This window comes from Prosopis cineraria, unplaced genomic scaffold (assembly GCF_029017545.1).
Source record: "Prosopis cineraria cultivar Desert tree isolate PC_DT_omini unplaced genomic scaffold, ASM2901754v1 PC252, whole genome shotgun sequence".
Taxonomy (NCBI): Eukaryota; Viridiplantae; Streptophyta; class Magnoliopsida; order Fabales; family Fabaceae; genus Prosopis; species Prosopis cineraria.
Window position 1 is genome coordinate 1 of NW_026555579.1, and position 22,412 is coordinate 22,412.

At 30.6% G+C, this 22,412-nt stretch overlaps 2 pseudogenes; both read right to left on the reverse strand.

The window, feature by feature from the left end:
- Positions 1-125: 125 nt before the first annotated feature.
- Positions 126-3,853, reverse strand: LOC129296076 (indole-3-acetaldehyde oxidase-like; annotated as a pseudogene).
- An 8,521-nt stretch (positions 3,854-12,374) lies between these two features.
- LOC129296077 (benzyl alcohol O-benzoyltransferase-like) lies at positions 12,375-14,934 on the reverse strand (annotated as a pseudogene).
- Positions 14,935-22,412: the final 7,478 nt, after the last annotated feature.

The following is a 22,412-nucleotide window of genomic DNA, read 5'->3' on the forward strand; positions in this document are numbered from 1 at the left end:
CATTACAGAATTGTTGGCATCAAAGATGGAATGGAATTTTTTGCATTTTACTACTTTCAAATGCCATAAATATGAAACGAAAAGAGGTTATCAAATGATTTTTAACTGGAAAGTAGGAAAAAAACCTGAAGCTTGTAATGCAGCCCCTAGTTTTGTTATTGGCTCACCAATGGGACGATACTCATCACTTACTTGAAAGTCTTGTTTCCTAATGATAGTAAATCAGGAGCTTTATCATGATGAACATGGCCATTACTCTCTTTTATGTCAATCAAAGGGCTTAAAAATGTATGAAGAAAGCCAACTGCCAAGCTTGACCTATAAGAGATTCTAGAAGTTCCATCTTCTGGTACAACACTAACTTTGAGCAAGTCGATAGCCTCATATAAAATACCAACACTCAACAACTTTCCGACCAGTAGCTCCTCAACTTTTCTTGCTCTTATTGCATGTTTGGTCCCAAAAGCACCAAAGGAAAGCCTGCAATTATCTATCACATTCCCTTCAAAATCTTTACTTGGAGAAACCTCAACCAAGAAAGCTGCATTCAAATAAGACAGTACATTTCCAAGTGGGCGAGGAGCAGCTCTAAAAGTTTCAAAGAGAATTTTACTTTGTGTTCTTCAGGATCACTTTTACTAGATTCCCATCTTGGTATTTTAATACTTAAAAGCACGCTTTGCAATCCTAATGGTGGTCGTTCCAAAAACTCTTGCAATGTAAGCCATTCAATTTTGTACCAGCCATTATATGAACCATCGTATCCACAGCAAGAAGTATTGTGGCTAAATCAGAAGGAAAATGATTCTTCTGAGCCATCACTAGATTGCCACCTACCTACGCTGCCGTGTTCCTTATAAACCTGAGGCTATTTTGCTCATGTGATCAGCAATTCTTTGAAGTATCATATCAAAGTCAGAGAGAAAACTCACACTTGCTCTTTGTCTTTAAAGCTTCAATAGCCTTAAATATAGCTACTGTTGCTCCAATCTCAATTCCTGCGGCATCCCTTTTTTATTTTTGAGAGCTCAGGAATTCCCTTCAGATTAATATACTTGTCATATCTTTCTGTATCTTTGTAATAACCCATTCCTGTATTACTCACAACAAGCTTTATCTTGGTTCCATCACTATTGTGGGTTTCTAGCATGCCTTGAAGCTCCTTTAGACTAACAGGACTGAGCCAACTTTGTTTTTCTGAAGCCATGAACACATCAGGCTTGATCTCCCTCAAAAACTCAGGAAATTTTCTCTTTTTGTGGTGACGATCATATTTAGGCAACCTACTTATCTTTACATCAATGCTTTCTCCCTTCCCCCAGAAAGAGTTTAACCCCAAATCCTCCATATCAACATCAGCACCAAAACTTTTACAGGCATCAGAAAGTGGTCGATAGCCGGTACAGCGACAAAGATTCCCAGAAATGGCTCTTTCACCTCAGAAGCTGTGGCTTTTGAGAAACCTGAAGGAGGCTCGGGACGATTGGTCTTTTCAGCATTCATAAGAGCTCCAAAAAGAGAAACACACATTCCAGGAGTGCAAAATCCACACTGAGTAGCATGGAACCCTGCAATTCTTTCATGAATGGATGGAAGCCATCTTTACTATTTCCAAGGCCTTCACTTGTAGTTATGGAACATCCATGTATGCTGCAAAGTAGTGTGAGACAAGAACTTGCTGTGAAATCCTCAATTTGGTCATGCACAGGATCGTATTTGGATATTAAAACTAGACAAGCACCACAACCACCTACAAACCATAAAGATTAAATCATGAAGTGAGAAGTTGACTAAATTTGAAGACAAGAGAGAAAGAAAAAAAATTACATATAAGTCCCAAATAAGGAACTTAATTACAAATAAATCTCGAAATTTTATAACAATGCAACCATGTTCCTTGGGATCAATGTAATTTAGTAATTTACTATGGGTGTAAAAAGATCACTTTGCCTCAACTTCAAACTTGTCCAGTCGTAAATCAAGAAATTTTAACTGTAAATTATGATTTTTCGATTATAAATTCACTATGACAAGTTGTAAACTTAAGCCCATAAAAATGTCATTTTCCTCTTATATGTACAACTGGTCCTCGTGATTTACCATTAAAATTTCGTAATTTACTATTGGACAGGCCAGAAGTTGGGGTAGTGTGGTCTTTCCACACCCATGACAAATTATAAGAAATAGGTCTCACAAGTCTTGACTGTAATTTTACAAATTCGTAGGACTTGTTTGCATGTAAATCCCTTATTTGAAACTCGTAGGTAATTTTCCAGAAAGAAACGCCTTAGACCTTGACCTTCATGTTCATATTAAAACTATCCATAAAAATAGATGAAGAATATGTGTATATACTTTCAATAAATTGTTTTAAACAACTTCTATTATAATATGAAGGAGAAAATAAACCACATAAGCCAACGAATAAATGAAAACAGGGAAGGGTAGTACAATCTATTCCCAGCTCCTAAGGCCCGAAATTATGATATACAAGGAAGTTTCAATATCTAAATTTTGTCATACCTCTGTTTCCTAAAATGCCCAATACGAAGAAGTACACCAACATTCAGATATTTCCCAACAAAAATAAATAAATAAAAATAAAAGCTCCATTAGGGAGTTCAACCATAGTAAGAACAGAGAGAAAGTCGTATAAACAGGGGAAGAGAGAATCGTCATTTTCTCAGTCTTAAGTGAGGCAAAAAAGAAATTAATGGGACAAAAAGTTTGACGTTGATTGATTAAAGAATGAATTAAAGGTATATAAACTTAAAATAAATCCGATCAAATTGACTTAAACTATTTAATAAAAAGACATAATATATGCCTAAATCAGTAAAGTTAAACACCCGATTTCACAGCCATTCAACGTGGTATGCCCGAAAAAAAAAAAAAAGAGAGAGAGAAAAAAGAAAAGAGAGGGGACAAAAAAATAGTGGACTTGAGACCTTTAAAATTAGAAAGAAGTAAAATCCTGTAAAAAGAAGAAGAAAATAATAAATGAAAGACAAAGACAAAACAAAGAAGTGAAAAAAAAAAAAGTAGTTAGAAGAATATTTAGAATATATGGAAAAAGTACCACGTTTATTCATCAAAGAATGGATTGAAGGTATATAAGTTTAAGCCTTTAAGGTAAATTCATTCTTTTAGTCTCAAGTGTGATGCTCTGTGTGATCAATATAGAATTAGTATATAACTCATGCCTTCATCTTCTCTTGGAGTAACCGTGCTCTGTTATTTTTCATTGCCAGCTCCTAAGGCCCCAAATTATGAATGAGCAGCTAGGTTCAGAGCCATAGAAACACTTTACACAAGCTAGTTTTTCAACTGAAGAAAAGTCTCAGATTGATCTTTTCTTTTGGTCACTTCAAACAACCTATATCAAACATTTTGATGATGCTACATATCATCAGAAGATACACTGAGTAAGGTTCTTGATTATCTACTACGAAGGAGATGAACGCTAATAACTCATGAATTTAGGAGGATTCAAACAACATGAGTGACTGATGATTAAAGTATTATCAGTGTCCTTTCGCATCCAAGTTGACCCGACTAACCATTTTCAGAATCAAGAACTCACTACAAATCAAGAACATGAAGATGATCATGAAACAGAGTGTGAGAGACAGACCTTCGCCGCAGCCGAGCTTGACGCTCTTAAATGGAGTGTGAGAACGCAAGAACTGAAGCACAGTGGTTGATGGGTCCACGCTTGAGAGCTCAAATCTCTCTCCATTTACAGCGAAAATCAAACTTTCTCTTCTTTCACCGTTCTCCTTCATATTATTTATGTTCAGATGAACCTAGAAGCCTGAGAACCAGAATGCTCAGCCTCCAGGGAAGTTCGTGCTAGTCCACGCACTCTGTTTAAAGAAATGATAGAGCGATTAGCTTTGAGCCATTCATTTTCCATATTATCAGCTTTGAGCCAATCAAATATGCACAAGTCACATTTCTTACTTAAATTCACAGTTCATTCTCCCTAAATTACAAATGGAGAATCTTACCTACGGCTTACAGAACACAAAATTATACATTTAGGGCTTTATAAAATTTGAAAAATACACTGTAAGCATAAGATCCTTCTTACAAATTTTGTTGTAGATAAAAAAGCATATTTGTTCCTGTCTTAATAGAATATCCATACATGCAAAGCACCATATTCACAAATCTCAACTCAACATTTATAAATACATAATACATTTGATGAACATTAACTTAAATTATATTATTTCAATGAAAGTATATTATTCATTATGGACTTTATATTATATAAATGTTACAAGTTTATATGTGTTCATTATGTTGAGAATTGATAGATATCATGTTATGAATTCATAAATATTGTGTTGTTCATCATTTGTTTACTTGTACATTTTACTTCAAGTTAAATTATATCTACCAAGTGTGTTGTGCATTCATGAATATTGTATTGAAAAATTTGTAAATATTGTGTTGTACGTACATGAATATTATATTGAGATTAAGACAAATGCATCTTCTTGTCCACAAGAAAATTTGAAAGAAAGGCTATCCAACTTGCAATGCATTTCCAAATCTTATCAGGTCCTACAAGCAAATTTTTGTATTCTAAAGGCTCTAAGTGAAATTCTTCCAATTACAAATGTTACGTAAATTTATAAAACTATATCTATTTATTCACAATTAAATTTGTATAAATTCATTGATGACTTTATTAAAAATGACAAATAACTATCTTTAAATTTATAAGTGAGATTCTTCCAATTACAAATGATACATAAATTTATAAAACTATATCTATTTACTCACAATTAAATTTGCATAAATTCATTGATGATTTTATTAAAAATGACAAATAACTATCTTTAAATTTAGAAATAACAATACATAAATTTATAAAAATAATATATTCATTGAAAATTAATTTTTATTTTTTATAACTAACATTTCTTAAATTCAATTACTAATTACTAAGTTTACCTAAATTCCTAAATCACATCTTATTAATATTTAATAATTATTTATTTTTAAATTACAATTAAAAACCATAGTCATGTCATGACATTTTAATAATTTAAAATATTCAATTATCATTAATAACTGCTTAAAATAACTTTCAAAAAATAATAAATTAATTAATTTATCAACAAAGAATATATTATCTTTATTCAAAGTACATTCTCTTGAAAAATAATATTTGAATAAAATTGACGTTCTTTGAAATCTATTTTTTTACTACACTTAAAAATTATGAATTCTCAGTAAATTGCGCTGACAAGGTAGAATTAATAAATGTTCAATGGCTCACAAAGGTTACACTAGGTTGGTGTCCATTATGTCTTTCGGGAGGAACCTCTTCAATTTTTTATCTTATTTTTTCTCACTTCTTCCATCGCAATCATTCATATCGTTTTATTAAATAGTTTTTTAAAAAAATAGAGGATTAATGAATGGTTAAGATGGAAAGGTGGAGGAAAATGGAGATAAGGAAATGGGGAATGTGTGTTACTCCTTCGTTTGTCCTTAGTTTCTTAGGGTGGGTCCCACAATATGCCAGGTGTCAAGATTCCATTGGCCACTTCCCTTCCTCTCCTTCTTCTCTTTCCTTTTCATTCTCACTCCGAGATTGTCATGTATCCCTGTGTTATCATTCACAAATGTTATTTATATATTTCACATGGGTATGCTATCGCACCACTGGACACAGAGATAATATATTCATTTACATGCAAACCCAATACTGCATGTCGCCATCTTCTTCTCATAGTCTCATAGAGTGGTCCCGACTTTCTGCATCATCTTCGTACCCATTGTTGTGTCCTTTTTCTTCTCACAGAGCCCCGAAAGTCCCTCTTCTCCCTCCCTACTCACCGGAAGCTCAGGGCAGCTTGGTCCCTAACGGCGTCTCCGGCCTCCCTCGCATCTCCTTCTTCCCCAAGTTCATGTGGTCTGAAGGTTCGGCCATTGTCGAAGCTGTGGCGAGGGTCCGAACCCGCATGTATGACGTCATCATTACTCCTCGCCATGAATGACCAGCCACTTATCGATGCAGCAAGAGTGAAAGTTATGCTTGCAGTGCATCTCCCTAGCCTCGTCCCTAACCTCGTAATCTTTCCAAGGAAGTTCAATCTAGCCCGTTGAGTGACTGTTCATATGGCATAAGCAGGCACTATTGAGAAATCCAAGACTCTGTAGTTTTTCATCAGAGTATGGGTCCAGTGAAACCAGCCGCCGCCATGAATCCGAGGGCTTTGTCCGCCATGACAAAGGAGTTGAGGAGGTAGGAGAAGACAGTAGAGAAGTTGAAGAGTGAGTTGCAGGATTCAGTGGCAGGACGTACGAAATGTTGGTTCTATATTTCCAGGGAAGGGAAGGGAGGATGAGAGTGGTTTCTGAGACTTGTACCGTATTTGCTCGCTGATGAACGTTGAATTGAGCAGATATGCTTGAAGCTATGAAGTATGAATTGATGGATCGGAAAACAATAACCTTGATTTAAAAAAAAAAATAGAAAATTGTAGGACCCACTTTACAAAATATAGGGGACGTCTGACACTTTTAACGGTCCAAAGAATGTTGCATCCTTTAAAAGTTTATGGATAATCTTACACCATTTTTTATTCAAAGAAATCAGATGCCTTAAAACAATAAGTTGGTAAGGATTTTTGACCTATTCTCCAAAAAATTAAGTTAAAATGCTGAATAAATTAAATTTAAGAAATTTGAATTATATTCTTTGGGAGAATCATAAAATTAATTTATTACACACATATATATAATTGTTGAAATAATATATGTGTGTGTGAAGGTAGGGATATTTAAAACAGTTCTATCTCATCTCAAAAGCCGTCCTATATTGTTTTGGATTAGGACAGGCTCAAGATGTGGAAAAGATACCTTACAATGACATTTATCAATTATTAAATTATATGACTTATTAGGTCCAAAATTAAAACAAAATAAGTATATAAATTTAGTTATTGAGTTACAACTATATAATCTAAAGTAAAAAAATATAATTATAACTTAAAGTCAAGTATACCACAATCACTGATAGCCTTGAGAATACAAGTACAACAACGGCAAAATTATTGTGTTACACAGTGTAAATTAATTAGCGAAACACAATATCAAATTATTGGTTATTCATTTTTAGTTGAGATAATTGAAGCTATTACACATTAATAAAAATATATGTATATTATTAAAAAAATAAACATTGAATTTGCTCAGAAAAAATATACACTGAATAAATGAAGCTATTATATATTGACAAAACAAATAATAATAATAATAATAATAATAATAATAATAATAATAATAATAATAATAATAATAATAATAATAATAATAATATGTGTATTATATTCGAGACGAGACAGAAAATCTCGAAAGTAATCTTGCTCCCATCATAAACTTTTTTTATTTTGTTATGCAAAGTCCCATCCCCTTTTTTCAAATTGGGATAGACCTCTCTTGATATAATCAAAACCAAACCAGGTTGATCGAAACGAGAATAAATATGAAAACCACAATATAAAGCTATCTTAAAAAAATAAATTAATTTTTAAAAGGAAAAACCTTCAAATTATGTAAATAATAATTTGATTTCTTGATATATCATAATACCAATAAAGTCTCTAGAGATTTCTTTATCAATAATCTTTTTTAAAAAAATTATTTTAATCTTATTGATAAATTATAATTTCTTATTCAATTCTTGTGATTATTTGAAAAAAAGCTATAATTCTTTAAACAATAGTTATAAATAAAGTTTGTTATTTTGAAAACTTTTTTTACTAATAAAAATTACATTTGACAAATTGTGAATTTTTGTTCAACTCTTTTGCAATTCACAAAATAAAAGTTGCTATTCCTTATATAAATATTATGATTGGGGCTTATTTTTTTTAATAATAGAAAAATTTTTAAGATTTACAGAATAAAAATTGTGATTGGCTCTTATTATTTTTAGTAAAGTTAAAATAGTCTTTTTCCTAAAAAATTATTAACAAGGAGGTCTCTAAAGACTTCATTTATGTTATGACATTTTGAGGAACTAATTTATTATTTATATAATTTAAAAAAAATTATCGTCATTTTTTTTAAACGATTAAATCAATAACACATAATACACACGCTGCCCTTTCCACACCATAGCATGCCGAGCCAAATAAGCACAAGACATTGTCGACACGTGCGGCACTAGCAAGTACATCCAAACAATGTCCGGCCAAAAAAAAAAAAAAAAGAGTATAGTCAAACGTGGTTTAAAAATTAATCATTTACTTCTATACTTTCCTACCTTTAATTTTATTATAATTTAATTTTTTTAATTTTAACTTCGTATAATTTAATTTTTATGATTTTAATTTAATTAAAACTCAGTTTTTCAACCATAACTGCAATTCAGTATTTATTGTTTTGTAAAAAATTATGTTTTAAATTAATTAAAATTATAAGAACTAAATTAGATTTAGTTCAATTTTAAAAATATAATTTTTGATTGAGTTAAAATTACAAAAATAAAATTATTATTTTTGCCAACAACTTCCCCTAAAAAAATTATTAGTCAAAGAATGGCCTTTTTATTTAACTTTTCACACATTTTGAATGACTAGACAACAATATGTATTTGTATTATACATAGAAAAATTAATCTGCAAGTCTTTATATTTTTTAAATTTTGAAGGAAGTCCCTATAATTTATTTTGTTACAATTAAATCCTGATAATTTGATTTATTAATTAGATTAATCCAAAAATTTAAAATTATTAATCAATGATTAAATTTCTCCAAACAAAAAAAATTTTAAAATTTATAAAAAAAATTATTGATTTAATAATTTTGGCCTAAAATAAAAAAGAAACTTTGATTTAATATAATCGTTACATTTTTATTGATTTTTAATAAAAAATATGTATGCAGAAAAATTGTTTAGAAGACTTAACTTAATTATATAAATTTTGAGTTATAATTAATTCTAAATTTATATAATATTTTAATAAAATTAAAAAATTCCTTAATTTTATTTCTTAAAAGGAAAAATTCAACGATTTTGATTTTTAAGGATTAACCTATTTAATCAATCAAATTATAAGGACTTAATCAAAATAAAATTAATTTTAGAAACTTGGTATTTCCTCCATTAAAAAATGTAAGATATTTTTTGAGAAATTAAATGTTCAAAAATATAAGACATTTTTAATCTTTCGAAGTGTAATTATTATCTTTTTTTTAAATGACTCTCTTAATAGTGACTTTATATTTATTATAGAGTATTTAATAGGGGTGAATATAGAAAGATAGGATTAGTTTGAAAGTAGATAACCACTTTATTGAAGGTGAGATTCGATTAAAAATATCTTATATTTTTAAACGGAGGAAGTATAAAATTAAAACAAATTGATCTTCAGAGAGCATATGGAAGATTTTGAGGGAAAATTAAAATAAATTATAAAAACTTGGAAATTAATTTTTCATCATATGTATACATGATTTCTCCGACTGCAATATAAATTATAATTAACTAATTTAAGATTTATAAATAATATTAGTTAAAATCTTAAATTCTTAAAACCCTTCATATCTTTCTATTTATATTATCATTAACTACCTTATATAAGAGCTTTATTAAATGTGATTAAAATTCTAATGTATGATTTTTTTCAAAAAAAAATAATAAATGAAGTAAGGGTATAGTTAAAAATAAATATAAAAATTATTTAATATCCTTTATTTTAAATTAAGTAAAGTTTTTAGAAAATATTTTATATTATGGTTCAGATACCATATCTTATATTTTATGAAAAATTATATACAGGTCTCATATAAAAAAATTAATTACTATAAAGTTCATTAATAATTAATATAAGTCCATTTACAACATTAGCCTTATATAAATTATTTATGAACTTTATAATAATTAATTTTTTTGTGTAAGATTTAAATATAATTTTTCCTATCCTTTAAAGTTAGACATTACCCTACGGCAGAATGACTAATGAAAGTGGGATTGTGAGTGGAGATAAATAATAAAATATTATGTTTGATATACCTTAATAAAAAAATTTTAAATATATAAATTTTAAATGTTGGACTTGAAATATAATATTTTAAATTTTAAATTCATCAATTCATACACTATTTTATGTAATGATTCACTTTCCCTGAGAAGTTATCCTAGGTATGTTTGTTTATCAGTTTTGACGTAATCGTTTAGCTTTTTTTTTTTTAAGTGAAGTTTTTTTTTCTTTAAAAAAGGGTCATTATTCTCATTTTGTGCGTGGAACAGACTTCATTAATTAAAGACAAGATTATTTAAAAATTATAAAAATTATTTTTTACGACTAAGATTGTTGTTAATATTTTATCAACTTACCGTTGGTTTATATTGAGGTTTTATATATATGCGTGTGTGTATGCGTGTGGGGCCAGCTATTGAGGTTAAATAATTACAATATAATTCGGACCTTACATAAAAAATTATTTTGCATTATAAATTTCACATGTGACTTGTATGCGGAATTCAGATTCTCTTAGATCATGATTCACCTAGCAGGAAAAGAATCAAATCCTAACCAATAAAAATTATCAATGTAAGGACTCTATTAATAGATGATTTATAAATAATTTTATAAGTGTTTTTTTGAATTTGAAGATAAATTTTTAAGCTTGAGAACCTAACTGATTTAAGATTTTTTTTTAAAAAAAGCAAGAGAGAAGAAGAACAAGAATATATGAACTTCACCCTTGACTAGTTCTTCTTGGGCTGGACCACCCTTGGACACTTTCGGACTGTAACTTCCAAGAAAATTCATAACGTGATTTTCCTTGTAGAACACTGAGATTTTTATAAAATATAAAAACATGTTCTTCGGTCCATAAAAAGTGAATTCAAAATAAGAAGAAAAAATTAATTTTTTAATTTTTTAATTTTTAATTCACTTATAGTCCATTCCTTCAACTATAATTCACTGTGATTTAGTCTCTTAATTATAACTTGCTGCGATTCAGTCCCTCAACTTTTGATTCACTTATAATTCGATCCTTATTTTTTATTTTTTTAAAAAATTTCCTTATCAAATAAGATAGATAAAAGAAATACTCATATATTGTTTTAAAATACTCTCTTCTTGCTCTATAATGTGAGATCTAAGTTAACATGAAAAAAATTAACAAAAGTTAAGATATTGAATTATAAGTGAGTCAAAAGTTGAGACACTGAGTTATAAGTGAATTAAAAGTTAGAGAACTAAAAGATTAATTTTTTCAAAAAAGAATCCAGCCTCCCAAATTTATGTTATTGTTCTATTGAGCAGGTTTGTTACTTTGATCCTTCCCTGTAAAAGGAGTATTTTCTCGAATTACAGAAGATTACTTTTGCATGTAAATGATGCAGCAAGAAGCGACTCAGGTGAGATCCTCTGACCTTTAATTATGAACTAATTAGTTCCTAGAGACCCAAATGGAATAAATTATGCTAATCAGCTCCAATCTATCATTGTCACTCATGTGAGTAAGCTCATTTTTCCAAACCATGGCTCAAAATGAACATTGTACATTCAGAGGAGCGAAGACCCAAGGATGAAGCAGACCAAACTGCTTGCTATATTGCAATTAAGAAAGAGATGGTTCCAAGATTATTCTTCCAATCCACAAAATTTACGTTTGCCATATGTCATCCATATTCATAATGATCATTTGTCATGAATCTCCAGAAGTTTTACAAGTAAATGATGAATTATTCTATCTAATGTGTTAGTCTTGTGGGATAGATTTTTCCTTTAAATCCATAATCATAATATTAGCCCTTTAAATCATAATATTCATTCTTGAAGGAGGTGGTATTATCATGATCGAGTCTTATATTGTGAGGAGCTTCACAAGTAGTGTACTTTATAAGTATATATAATAGGCTCTCATATCATACGAATTACCTTTCCATCTGCATTAATGAATCTTTGACAGTCATAATAAAGAGAATGATGTTTTTTGAATGGAAGAAAAAGTCTCTTCATCGTTATGTTGTCTTGATAGTTGTGTACTCATTTAGCTCTGTTATGCATTATAAAATTACCCACAGTTGAAAGAGTTGTTGTATAACTATTCTGCATTCGCCACCAGAGGCAACTAAAGAGGTTAACGATGGTAGTACCATCACCCACTTTCCACCAAATAATTAAACAATACATATGCTACACATGCAAGTGTTCCCCCCAATGTGTGTGTGTGTATATATAATACATAGGACCTAACATGTGTGGAGTACACGCAACAACAACGCAGATCTTCACAAAATAAAACTTCAAATAATTTCCTTGTCTTTGGAAAATATTTTAAAATAAAATTTGGCCTCAGCTAGCAAAATTTATTTTAGATATTAGACCTCAGGATCCGCGCGGCCACTGGACACCATTGAGTAAAAGATTCAACTCTTGAGCAAATGTCTCCATGCAATCAGGTGACAAGCATAGAAGTACCATTCTACCTTTCTCTCCTTTATTATTGGTGTGTCCAATGCAAGCTATTGCTCCTTGAAATTTCTCAAACAAATTCATCTCTGTAATACCAGCATACACTGCCTTGCCCCACCCAAAATCCACATCTTTGAATCCAAGATGAGTCCAATCTGTTACCACGCATGAACTTATTGATGAACAACATGTTGGTCCTCTAGTTTCTATCAGATCAACCACTGAGTGAAAATACTCATTGTCCACTTCAGCTTTTGCTTTCCTCACTAGATCCACTGCATACCCTAATGGGCTCTCACAAAGCTTACCAGCAGTTGAAACTGAAGTTGGAAACACGATAGCGTTGCCATAATAACCTTTTGGCAATGGAGGGTTTAGTTCATACTGTCCAGAACGTGCATTGACAACGACCATCATGCGAACATCTTCTTGTGGGTTAAGCTGTAATGCTTTTGTTCGGCAACGCCACAGACATGCCGTGACTATATCAAATGAGGAGGATTGACTTAGGCGGTCGGGGAGTAATCTACGAAGTGAAGAGACTTCGGTTGGTCCGAAGAAGAAGGATCTGTGAACTACATTTGTGGAGGGGATATCAATGATGGTATCGATCACTTCATCGTACTCACGATGGGTGCACGTGACACGTGGTGGGTCTCTTGCATTTAGAAGTTCTCTATGCCAAACAGGTGGAATTGAAGGTTTAGTTGCACCATTTGCTATGTCAGCAAGAGCTTTCATGAATTGGACAATACCAGACCCATCGCACATGGTATGATTCATGCGAAGACCGAGGATGAAACCACCACACTTGAGTCTTGTTACCTATGGAAAAGTGTTTAAGATAAAGAGATAGTAAGCCTCTCTTGCGCATATACATGTATTTAAAACCTACTTAAAAAATACTCCCTCTAGTCCAAATCCAAATTATAAATATAACAGATTATCAAATGATGTTTAATTTTTGGTCATATAATTTTAATAGCTTTATTGTAATTAACTTCGAGCCAAGGCATTATGAGGTCACACAAAGTAAAAGACTATGTATGTCTTTAATTAATAATGGTATAATTAGAATATTGAGATGTTTCTAATAAAAAAAGAATATTCTGATTTTTCAAACAAATAAAGTAATTTAATTTGACAACCTTTCTTAATCTGTGTGAAAAATATTTGAAACATGGGAAAATATTGTATCCTGTCCAATCTCTTATGGGCTCCCTCATGGCAAGTAAAACAAGTGGCATGTGAGTAAATATATTTGAGATATGCACAAACCCAAAAAATTGAAGTGTCATCGTGTTTTTTAGTGGAGCAAGATTGGACGGGAGAGAAGGAATAGGGAGAAGCACCACTAGAGGTTTTAACTAGAGCCGATAATTTGAGAGGGTTGAGTTTAAAATACTTGAACAAATAAAAAAAAACTCTCATATAATCAAACTCAATTATAACATCTCTCATTTTTTGACTTATTTGGACTAACCTAAAATTGTTAAGTATTATTTTTTTTTTGTTTTCAGAAAATTTAAATTTTTATCTGAAAAAATTAAGATTTTTCAAGCAACATAACATTTTAATATATCTTTTTTTCCTATCCTTGTTGAAGTAAGACCAAGTATTGAAAGAGTAAAAATAAAAACATCTAAAGTAACCTCACATGTTTATTTTTGCATGATATTTTTAAAAATATTCAAAACGCACAATTATTAGAACATTAAAACTTCATTTAGGAGCATGAAATTAAATGTTCAAACTGAGAGTTTGTGAGTGCTAACTGAGAGCTAAAGTGAATGTTAATTTAATTTTATTAATAATAAAAAATTTGGGTATTTAAACTTGGCTCGAATTTCTTTAGGCTTAAGCTTGGAATAAAAAATAATTTTTAAACTCTCAAATCTGATTCTAATATTATTTTTTTTAGCTTATTCGTCCATCAAACTTAACCTAAATTATTGGCTTTAGTTTTGATCTCTAAAACACCTTATAAGAGATCAGAGGGAGTAAAGTACTGTATAAAACCTGAATAAGCAAGATGGGGCAGTGAAAGATTTTGTCAGATCCAGGGGGCGAGTAAAGGTCTTCCACACATGGAGGTTGAAGATGGAGGTTGAAGATTATCACCAAACTGTTGCAGCGTGATGTCAGCGTCAGCTTCAATGAACATCACTCCTTCTCCATTACATTCCACCATGAGTTTACGACCTTCACCTTCCCTAACTCTTCCTGCGAATGGATAGTAAAACACAAGAGCTTCAGCCAATGCATCTCTAATCACTTTCACTGGGTCTTTTCTATCCATGGATGGCTTGGGACGATAGAAATGTAAGACTGGAAATTGGATACGTAAGAATTGTTGGTCATCTATGTTAGATAGAATCTTGATTTCATGAGGAGTAGGCTTCGCCGGAGATATAAGCTCCGGCTTTTGTCTCCTCACATTGAAGACGAGATCCAAAGCAGATTGTTTTGCCATTGGATATGTACTAAAATGCAAATATGAAATCTATTTTATAAACTGAGAAAGAGGTGTAGTTGAGAAAAGTCTTATAAAGAGTTGAAGTACTATTCAAAACCTGGCATTTATGTGGGGACAGTTAAAAATAGAAAAGTCGTGGGCTTGATTCTCCTGAAAGCCGTCTATAAATTATTAAAGAATATTAAAGAGTTCGAGAAAAAATATATAAAAAAGTAAGATAATATTAAAAAAATATTATTAACGAAGGTTTATTTTTGTTAAAATATGAGATAATCAAACTTTTGCTATCGATTTAGTTACTCAAATTTAATTTTTAATAATTGGTCCTTTTATGTGTTTTCTTAAATTATTAGGTAAGTCCTTTAAGTTTTAAAATTTAAATTAACTTTCAAAATAATCTAACATATAAATATATTAATAACTTAGCATGTATATGTAATTAAATAAGAAAAAATTAACCCTAAAATTAATTAGTTTAATTTTGTCAATATAATCTCTTACACTGCATGTGTTTTCCTCTTTTATTCTTTAAAATTTTGGAATATGTTTTTTTTCTGATCTAAATAAGTGTACTTCTTTTCATTAATTTACATGGTTGCCATTCCTCCTTTTTAAATAATAAAAACTAAATTGATAACTGAAATAAATTTAAGAAATTAAATTAATAAAAATTAAAATTAAAAAAATTAAATTGATAAATTTAAGGAATTAAATTAATAAAAATTAAAATTAAAAAAATTAAATTGATAGTTGAGAGAAACTTGTAGGACTAAATTATCTTTTAAAATATTTTTTTATTTTAAAACGTTAAATTTTTTTAAAAGTATTTTATAATTTGAAATGTGAACATTAACATGACGGCTATATGAAAAATATAATCCTCCTTCCGGCTCTTCTATTTAACTGTCCCCACGTGAATGCTTAGTTTCGATTAGTCTTCAACTCGTTATTAGACTTTTCTAAACCAGCCCTCTTTCTCAGCTTATGAAGTAGTACTTTTACAAGTTACTAGTCGTCACCACTCTATCGTCACAGCCACAACTACACTATCAATGTTATTGGAAAGTGATCGATGAAGATTTAATATCAGCATTCACTTTTTTTAATATTAAGATACAGTTTTCTAGAAGAAGAACGACAATTCATCTTTTAATATTCAACATTCAATTCCTTTGGTATCTCTGTCTTTGTCATTTCCTTAGCAACAACGATCAAGACAAGGAGTTACATTCCTAGACAGGAAAACGTGGGGAATTAGAGGGAGATATACAAACTACATCCCAGCCATCAGGTTGATTTTTCAAGAATAAATTCATCCATTGGTAAAAAAAAAAATCTTGTACCCAAAAAACATAAACCAAATTTTTTAAAAATTAGAAATATAACGGATTCATATTGATATATAATAGATTTATTATTAATATGTAAAAGATTTATTATTGATATACAAAAGGTTTCTCATTAAAAATTTAAAAATTTATTATTAATATAAAATAATATATCCTTGACAAATATAATAAATTTATTATAATATAAAATATAATAAATATTAGACTGGTTTCATATGTTGATCCTATAACAAGGAATATAATCTGTAAAAGTCCCTTTTTTCAACAAGTATGAGTGGCATTTGACTCCATATAAGTTACTATACGTTTCCTTTCGGCTTTGAACGGACCTCATATTTATACTACTTTAAATTATTGGCGATTGTTGCAATGGAATCAAAACTTTTTTTATTAAATTAATATTATAGCATTAAAACATATGAAAGTTACAAAAGGGAACGAAGAATTGAATCAATACTTAAATATTATTTTTCCAAAAAATATATTATTCAAAAACTTATCTAGTAAATTTCATTTCTAAAAAATAAAATAATTAATTAAAATTTTTAACACCACTTTTTATTTTTTTTGAAAAAAAATAAGAGTCATTAGAATTTTCTCCAACTAACAAATCTCTAGTGTCAAGATATATAGGACGACAAGGGATCACCCAATCTAATTATCCCTCTAGAAGGAGAGAATTCCAATGCTTTTGCACCATTCCAAAGAAGCTACATTTTGGGAGAGATACCACATGCCTCAACTGGGCATGGATTCTCTTAAATTGTTAATAGACCTAAAAGTAATTAATTATTTTGAGTGGGATTTGCATGTAATTCTCCCAAAAAAATCTGCTTTGTCTTTGTGATAGCAGGACAGGGACTAATCCAGTGGACCCATGCATGTAAACAATCAATCAGAAATTTCCATAAAACCATGGCGGCCTTTCAGTTTTCTCATAAAGTGAAGAATAACCTCCTGCACCAATATAATATATATTATCTGAACTTCATCTCCCTTGCACGAAGCTGCACTGGTTTGGAGCAACCACATGGGGGCATAATCTTTTCAAGTATTATATATCACATTATACAGGTTAATTGGACAAAATTCCCTTATAGGCTCTGGTCGTTCAACCTTGGGAATTAAGACAATATGCGTAGCATTTAGAGGTTGAGTGTGACTAGGCTAACCATATCTCAGTGAGTGACCCAAGCCCAACAGTGTCCCATCATTGGCTTTGAAAAAATTAAAGGACACAAGCCATCGTATCGAAAAGAGCTTGTTTAATTTCCCCTTCCTCTACCATTCTCTCTAACATCTGTAAGTCTTCAAAGCTTCTATGCGGTTCTTTCGTCTCCACTATTCGCCATAGAGTGAAAAAAACCGATTATTCCGATTGATGTACCACTTGCATCTGGAATTTTGCCACCATATTACTTCCTCTTGTTCTAAGACCGATTCATGCTCCATCCATGGCTCCTTTCTTCTCTTGTTAAGTCCTCAAAAAAAAAAACGATAGAGATGTTCCAAAATAATTAATTAATTTAAATTAAGTCTCAAATGTTAAATTCAAGAAATTTGTAAGTTCAGCTATCATTTTTATAATTTTATTAGAATGAATTTGTAACTTATATTTTAAATTTTAATAGAGAAAATAAATTTATTTATTCTTTAATTATGTCAAAAATTAAAAAACAAGTTACAAATTCATAATGACGAATGAAATTAAGAGATGAACTTTCAAATTTGCATTTGAAATTTAATTTGAATTAAATAATCTTTGTGGGACCTATCTGTCATTTTCCTTAAGTCTTTTATTTGGTCGATGTCACCAAAGTGTCAGATGCCACATCGGAGAGATTTGGGGAAGATCTTGGCTATATAAGCAATGGGCTGCACACCTCAATGAGCTAGCTTTTTGGGGAGAGAATAATAACCCCATGACAAAGTAGTATCAAACTCAAACCCGAGTTTACCCAATTGGTGGGCCACCTGTAATGGGGGTGTCACGGATTGGCTGGAGGAGTTGTCAGGTCTCACATCAGAGGGATTTGAAGAGGGTTCTGATTATATAAACGAGTGCGCTGCACACTTCAATAAGCTAGCTTTTTGGGAAGAGAATAATGGTCCTGTGATAAAAGATTTTCTTATTCCACCTTTTAGCTTCCAACGAGAACTTGGCCACGTTATCAGACCAATTACTACTCACATCCCATGCACATAATCTTCACAAAATCATCAAATCCTGCTTGCATCACCCGGGGATGTGTACGTGGTTCGTTTTAAGAAGTCTAGGAAGATGTGAGACTGAGGCATGTGGAAATATCTCACAAACCATGAGTTGTCATTGATTGAGACACGACCTATTCGGCTCTTTCTATTTCCCATGCACCATGTAAACTTGGGTTCAGAGAATCCAATAAAAAAAATAACAATCAAGAACCTCTATATAAAATTTATATCAATTAAGAATTAGTTATTATTAAAAATTAAATAAAAAAAAGTTTAAATGGACTGTTACTAATTTAAAATGAGTTGTTCTTAAAATTTAAATTAATTTTTGTTGATAAAAGATTAATCCGAATCGACAAGTATTCATTTAAATTTTAATAATAATTAATACTTAACTGATATAAATTTTATACAGAGGTTTTTGATTGTAATTTTTCCAATCATCCCAAGATCGTGGAACCAACGACGTAGCTGAGCATCCCCGTTGGTGCGTCTTATTGCAGGAGTCACCATTTCCTCTTCATTAATGACAGTGTTTTTCTCTTTGTGACTATTTATATAAAATTTAGACTATTCAAGGTAAATAAATTTATTAAAAAATTTTACAATTTGTATAAATTTTTTATTTTAATAAATATAAAATAAAAAAATTAAATCTGAATAGTCTAAATGAGGACGCTTCCCTCTGACTCCATATGTTGTTGCATGTCCTCGTGTGAGGATTTATAACAAAATCTTCCTTAGGAATGGTCACACGCTCGTTCGTTATTCCTCCATCCCCTGTTCTCTTAAAATGTAGGACTTGTAAGGTTTTGACACACAAGTTAAGAAACATAATTACTTCATCGGTTTAAATTTCCCCATCTATTAAATTATATTTTTTGAAGAACTATGATAACATTTTTACTAAATTGAAGAGAAAAGAACCCCTTGCCTTCTTTCCTTCCAATCTCTACATGCTAATAAATAGTATTTAATAATAGAAAAGCAAAAAAAATTAAAACATCCTGAAAATTTAATTTTATAAAATACATCTCTAATGTTATATCTAACATATAAAATAAAAAAATATTAAATGAATCATAATCAGTCCAATCATTTATCCGGAACCGTTTCCTTGCTCGAATCAACATGGTCAGTCCGACTTTAATTTAAATCCTTGATCCAACGACATAAAGTTAAGAAGTATTTATAAAAAGTTTATGATTGCGATTTCCTAAACAGTAGGATTTGGATCACATGATCAGTAATATGCATGGCTGGGAAGTATCATCATATTTGGCATCTGATTGATCTTATGGTTGAGAGAGAGGCTAGTGGAAAATTTAATTTACTTTCCACATGTGAGAAGCACGGGACATGTTTGATTGCCCAGGGCTTGAAATGGATTACAAACTGAGACTAGGTAATATTAGACCTATCATCATGCAGAAGAGCAGAAATATCATGATGTATTTCTTGGATAAAAGATATCCTTGAGTCAGCATTATGGCTTCCGCATGCTATGATGTCAGCATAGCAAAGGACTTCCCTATGTGCATGATGAATTTCAACATTGCTTGAATAGTCAAGTAGATCATGTGCTGCATTAATCTCCCTTTTCCATAAGTGATCTGCTACGGGTTCTCCAAGGATCATGTTAATTGCATCTAAAGAATCCGAGTACAGGTGGACCTTTGAGAGCCTAAACCTATTTGTATTGCAAGTAATTCAGCTCTATATCACAACAGGGATATCGCCTAGATTGCGTTTGAAACCACAAACCAGTCTCCCTTGGAGTTCCTAATCAGGCCACCACAAGCTGCGTAATTCCAAGGGTTAACTAAGGCATCCACATCTATCTGGAAAGTGTTCTCAGGTGGTGGGAACCAAAGTGCTTTCTGTAGACACGAAGTTGGGTAGAATGATATGATGGTATGATCCCAACAGTATGAGATTCATGAAGATGGTAAAGACAACTATGAATCAATTATGATGCATTCAGTCAGTATCCTTCAAAGATGAATTTACACCTGTTCTTCCAAAGCAACCAGCATCCGAGTCCAAAAGCTTGTGGCCAAGGCCATTTGTTGAAGCGATTATTTGCTGGTTTATGATTGGAGTTCCACTTAAACCAATCCTGCTAGTTAGAAGAAAAGAAACTGGGAAAATCGTGAGTAGTAATCAGTCTCTTCCAAAATTCTTTGGCAACTGCACAATCGTGTATAATGTGTATGATACTCTCCTCTCTATGACACTTGAAGGGACAATCACCAGTGGGGGAACGTCCCATTTTGGCTTTTAGTGAGTTAATTAGTAAACAATCTCTCAAGAAGAGTTTGCTAGTGGGCTTGTTTGATTCTGTTTTCATGCTCTCAAATTTTGAATAATATATTTATATATTAATTAATTATTTCATACACTTAAAAATGCAGTTTGGGCCAATATCAATTGAATTAAATAATACTCCCTCTAGCTCAAAATGTTAGTTTTTAGGAAAATTCATAAATCAATAAAACTATCATTCTCATAAAAATATATATTATTTTTTCCTCATATTCTTAGTCTCAATTATCAATGCACTCATGATGAGTGTAATTTTTTTTTTTGGCATATATTACATTGCTTATATTTTAAATGCGAGGGAGTATAAGGAAGAACTTGATATTCTTGAGTTAAAATCTTTATTTTTGTAAATTAAAAATCAAACTTCCCTTAACTAATATATAGTGCGAAATAGAATATCAAATACTCATTTTATTTAAAAATACAAGACATTTTTAGTCTTTTAAAATGTGATCATTACCTTATTTTAAAAATGTCCTTATTGAATAGATCATTTTATATTTTTTTTGAAATGAAACACCCGATTAAATAAAGATAAAATATATAAAGATAGAGCTAGCTTAAAAACAAGGAACTACTTTATTGAGCGGTAAGATTCGGTTAAAAATGCTTTAAATTTTTGAACGGAAGGAGTGTTTTTAGATTAAAGGATAATTTTGCTCTTAAATAATAGCTTTAAGAGTAGTGTTTAGAACTCTAGACTTTTTTTATGCACTATCAAGTTTTCGTGTCCCATTTTATAAACACTTTGTGTATATCGCTAAGCAAGACTTTGTAACACAGTACCCTAAATTATTATAAAGTCCTAATTTGAAATCATCAAATTTAATCTGTGTGGAGTCCCCAAACTTTTAATTATAAATAAATTTTAGTTTGTATTTACTGAAATGCTATTAATTTTAAATGTACCCGAAAACTAAGGGCACAAGGCATTTCTCAAATATATATATATATATATATATATATAAAGAGCTAAGAATTTAAGAGGAATCAATTATTTTTCCGTGCTTTTCTGTGATATGCATATGCCTATTTAAGGGTCCTCACTTGCCATTCTCCAGTTATTGAAGCAACGAAAATAAATTTAGATATAACATTTAATTATCCTGCATTGACACATCAAGTTTATCAATCTAGTAAACTCACTTGTGAGAGAAATATGGGAAATAAAATAAAATAATAGGTAAAAAGGTAAAGGTGCAAATTTAGTCACATACAATTTTTTCTGGAACATCAGATAACACTATCAGGTGGCATAAAATAAATCCTCAACTTTAAAAAATGAAGCATCTAATAATCCACCATTAACTTCACCTAATGAATGTTACGTGGGGCTCACAAATGACATGTGGTGGTACAAATTTATTCCCAACTATTTTTTAAGGAACATTAGATAGCATCTACTATAAAAAAAACAAAGCATCCAATACCTTTTTATCAATTTTGATTAAACACCATTTATTTTTAAACTTATGAGACTCAAGACACGTCAATCCCTCTAATCTTCTTGCCTCTATTCTCAGTCTCAACTCAACAAAAAAAATTGAAAAAATTCTTATTTGAAGACATTAACAAAGACGCTCAACA